This window comes from Coenobita brevimanus, chromosome 78 (genome assembly GCF_032717465.1).
Source record: "Coenobita brevimanus isolate Jiangsu-jjx chromosome 78, ASM3271746v2, whole genome shotgun sequence".
Lineage (NCBI taxonomy): Eukaryota > Metazoa > Arthropoda > Malacostraca > Decapoda > Coenobitidae > Coenobita > Coenobita brevimanus.
In genome coordinates this window covers 33,887,751-33,892,750 of record NC_137031.1, presented here as the reverse complement: position 1 = coordinate 33,892,750, position 5,000 = coordinate 33,887,751, and the positions used below count along the sequence as shown (strand labels likewise).

The following is a 5,000-nucleotide window of genomic DNA, read 5'->3' as shown; positions in this document are numbered from 1 at the left end:
ATATAGCAAGACAGAAAGGCGTTGGAGGATCGGCAGGCTAGACATAAGAAGGCAGGAAGAATGAGGGACATGGAGAGGGAGGGGAGAACGACAGGAAGCAAGAAAATAGGAACAGGAGAGAGAGAAGTGGAGAGAGAGAAGGGGTGAAGATAAAAGAGTGAGGAAAGAACACTGTCAAGTCTCTCAGTGAAAAAAAGAGAACTTGAGTGAGGAGACGCGGACGGTGTAAGGAATGAAGAAGAGAGAGAGAGAGAGAGAGAGAGCAATGAGGGGATGTGGACGAAAAGAGGAAATATTATGAGAAAAACAGATCAGGAAAGGAAATTATCGAGAAAGTTAGAGATTGGAGGGAGCGGAAAGCGGAAATGGAAGGGGCGGTGTATGGAAAGAATCAGGAATGGGGAAAGAAGAAAAAGGAAAATTCATGTAGGATATTAAGGAAAGTGCTGTAGGAGAGAACATAATGAGAAAAGGAGAAGGGACCGACAAGAAGTAGGGGGGTAATGGAAATAAGACAGTATACACTCTAAAAAAAAAAAAAAAATACAGACGCTCATAAATAATGACAAAAACCACGTTTGTGTGTGTGTGTGTGTGTGTGTGTGTGTGTGTGTGTGTGTGTGTGTGTGTGTGTGTGTGTGTGTGTGCTCTTTTGCTTGTACAATAAGCATCATAAATATAAGTGAATACGTTTATGCACACACACACACACACACACACACACACACACACACACACACACACACACACACACACACACACACACACATGTATGTACAACTAGTATATGTTGGTGTGAATGTCATTGTACAATGAGAGCTAACAGCGTAAATCCGGATGCTTAACATAAAAATTACACCAAAACTCTCCTGGTGTAAAGAGAGATCCTTTTGCTTCTCGTATCATTAGTGCTCTCTCTCTCTCTCTCTCTCTCTCTCTCTCTCTCTCTCTCTCTCTCTCTCTCTCTCTCTCTCTCTCTCTCTCTCTCTCTCGAAAAACCGGGAGACGGGGGAAAACAACAAGGTTATCAAATGGCAGAGAGAGAGAGAGAGAGAGAGAGAGAGAGAGAGAGAGAATGTTTTTATTCCGTTTATGTGTTTTTGTTTTTCAGGGTAACCTAATAAAAAGATATAAACTGTAAAGAATGCACCCCAAGAGAGTGAGAATGTTTGTGCAATTTTCTGTAATGAGGGGAAGTGTTATTAGTATGATTACCTTAGCTGAATTTTCCCTTATTTTTTCTGTCTGTGTGTGTCTCGCTGTCTGTCTGTCTGCCGTTTTGTCTTTTTCTGTGTGCGTCTCTCTCTCTCTCTCTCTCTCTCTCATAGAAATAGTGTAGGTGTAGCTTTTACCAGGAATTCAGTTCTTGTCCCTTTTAAAATTCCCGTTTTTTCTTTTTGCTTATAATCCTGCCAAGTGAGGGACGCTGTTTTAATGTTAGACAATTATTTTTAGTGTGTTAATGTTGCCTTTATAAATCCTCTCAAGGTTAACTCTTTTATTTTATTCTCTCTCTCTCTCTCTCTCTCTCTCTCTCTCTCTCTCTCTCTCTCTCTCTCTCTCTCTCTCTCCAGCTAAGAGTTGTGTTAAAGCTGTATATGGTATTTAAATTGTGCCTGCTTGTTTATCACCCCATCCCTTATTGCTTTAACAGGAGCGACATGGCCCACATGGTCACCGGACGTCTCTCTGATGATATGGTTACCACCCAACTAGTAAATGGCTTCCAGGTTTAAAAATAGAAATGTTGTCACTGTACTAAAGGGGTGTTAGATTTCTGAGAGCTGAGTGTCTAATTACTTTTCTGTCCACTACACACACACACACACACACACACACACACACACACACACACACACACACACACACACACACACACACACACACACACACACACACACACACACACACACACACACACACACACACACACACACACACACACACACACACACACACACACACACACACACACACACACACAGGAGCTACCTTTCGCAAATCCAGTGCCAAAGTTACACCAAGTAGAGCCGAACATTAACGCACCGAAATCACTTAAATGCGTGCAGGTCGTTAAGGGGAGCCGAATTCGTGTCTGGGGCGGGTGTTGCTGGTGGAGACTCGTGACTTGAAGCACAACAGTGGCGAAATGGACTGTGTTCCCTGCCACCACAACCACCCTTACCACACCTACCACATTTGCCACACCTTGCACACTTACAACACCTACCACATTTACCACACCTCGCATAACCACCACAACTACCACACTTACCACACCATAACTACTTCACCTACCATACTTACCACACCTTACGCGACCACAGCACCTGCCACAACTACCAGATTTACCACACCTCGCATAACCACCACAACTACCACACCTACCACACCATACGCAACCACAGCATCTGCCACAACTACCACACATACCACACCTCACACAACTCCCACAGCAACTGCATTTTCCACAGTTACGTAGAGCATTACTACTTATGTAACTTCTAAAGTCTATTGCACCTGCCACACCTCACACACGTACTTTAATCAACAGGTATGCTTGCTTCACCTTCAAATTCTACCACACCTACCACAAATACCACACTTTTTTGTCACTACAGTACCCATAGCAGAATATACTTCGTTCACCTCAACTTGGCCCAAAATTGGAGGTCATATGCATCCCTAGGCACAGGTAAAAAAAAAGAAAAAAGTGCTTCTCAGACACCAGTAGAATAGATCAGAAAAACAGACGCCGCGTTGAAAGGGTTTTGATTCCACGCCTGTCACCGTTAGGAGGATTAGACCGAAAAAGAGACCACGTTGAAAGGATTTAGATTCCACCCCAGTCACCGAGATTATAGACTATGTATATTTAAAAATGCCTACGTGTCAACAAGTGGGTTGGTGGAGGGTTAGTGTCCCTCCCCGTAAAACAAATAACTCAAAGTCAAATGACCACTCCTTACGGGATTATGGCGTCTGGCAATAGATAGATAGATAGTATATTTAAAAAGACGTATTTCATGATCTAAAATGGAACAGCAGACACCGGCAAAATACTCAGAAAGCAGACATCGTGGTGAAAGTGCTATCCAAACACCGCAAGAAGAGATTAGAAAAAAAAACAGAACAGACAGCATGTTAAAAGAGTTAAACTGCTACCCAAGACACCGCCAGAACAGACACAGTGTGAATGATGGCAGATTGTACCACACAGCTTCATTACCATCCACTTGTGTTGGTGATCACATAAACTGGGCTTTCAAAGGGCCTGGGGGAAGGAGAAGGGAGGTAGGGGAGGAGAAGAAGGAGGAGGGAAGGGAAGGAGGAGGGGGTGGAAGGAAGAAGGAGGAGGAGGAGGGGGGAAGGATAAGAGCGATGGAGGGATCTTTTAAGTGAATGGCTATTTGAGAAAGGGGAAAGATTGCTGTGAAGGATGCTGTAAGATGATTGAAGATTTTCTAGACTGAGCTTGGTGAGAAAGGTTTTGAGTGTCGTAAGTGAATGATTTGGTTGACTGAGATGGTTGTGAGGAAGGAGAGGAAAGAAGGAAGGAAGGAAGGAAAGAAGGAGGAATACTGTAATGTTTAAAGTGATTTTTTTTTCTGTGTATCGATATTTTTCAGAGTGTGCCTGCTTGTTGTCTTTGTCTTTTGTGCTCCGTGTCTTTTTCATCGTTATTTTCTTCACTTCCATGTTTTTTCCTTTGTTTATTGTCTTCTGTTGTCTTCTTTGTAGCCTATCACTTTCCCTTCTCCCTCCTCTCATGACTGGCATTTCGCGCGTCAGTTATTCTTTTCCTTTATAGCTTATTAGCTGCATTTTCATTATCCATTGTCCTTGCTTCTTTTATTTTTATTTTCGCTGTGTATTTTCATGTCTGTCTATATTTTTCTCATGCCTTTTTTATTTCTCCCCCTGCCATCCTTTCCCATGACTGGCACTCCGATACTTAAAAATTCTTCTCCCTTTTAGTCCCTCCCTCCCTTGGCATCCCCGTGTTCCACTGCCACCCTGACCTCTCTGTATTTTTTCCTAATTTTCTGCATTTTTCGGGGTCATTATTATGCATGGTGTCCCGCCACTCGTCCTGATTTTTCTAGTGCTATTTTTTTTTTTTTTTTTGAGTGTGGAGTCATTTCTCGGTGCGTGGGAGAGCCGCTGGGTTTTTATCCCTTTTGCTTTGTTCGTAACCGGATGAAAGTATGTAATTTTTCCTTCCAGAATGACGGCTTCAGCATTATATTAGATTTATAGTGCACGTGGGTTAAGTATTTCATTACAGTGCGGACGTGGCCTGTCTCGAAATGAAGCGATAGGAGTAGGAATAGGCGTTCATTCCACTTTTTTCTCTATTATTATTATTAGTGTTAGTACTGATTTATTTGTTTGCTTTTTGCAGTGAATGGGCCATGAAGAACAACCAGTGGGGGTTTAACATCATGCCATCATGGAGACTGCCCATCAGTTCAAGGTAAGCCTGGATAACTATGATAGTTTGTTTTCATCTGACGGAACTGGGCCACTGCCACAATGAATTATTAGGTCGTGGTTGAGGGAAATTCGATGAGCCGTAGTTCTGAGACAGGATTGAGTCTACTTGGTTACTAGTCAAATCGCCCCTTCAGTCTGATTACACATGGCCTTCAAATGAGCCAAAAGGAGAAGCTTGGGTTCTTGGTCAGGTTAAAACAAAGGCGCGGTGTTGGTACTTCCTTGCAGGTACGATTTATGTTGAGGACACTCTGGGATTCATCTTTTTCAGCATCCCAATATTCTTTTCCCCCAGCATGTCAAGGTTACTGAAAAAAAAAAAAAAAGAAATTCCCCTGGCTATTATTATTATTATTATTTTTTTTTACACTGGTGGATTTCGATGATTCAGGCCTCAGTCTACTTAGAAATAGCTTTGGGGATCCTATAAAATTTGCCCATTATTGAGAAAATATCCAGTATGCATTTGTGAAGCGAGAAATATTACACTATGCTGTTCTCAC

General features: G+C 42.5%; 1 protein-coding gene across 1 annotated transcript in view; it reads right to left on the bottom strand.

The window, feature by feature from the left end:
* Positions 1–5,000, bottom strand: part of LOC145408793 (insulin-like peptide receptor) — a 47,758-nt gene that overhangs the window by 41,754 nt on the left and 1,004 nt on the right. The gene's annotated exons all lie outside the window — the stretch shown is intronic.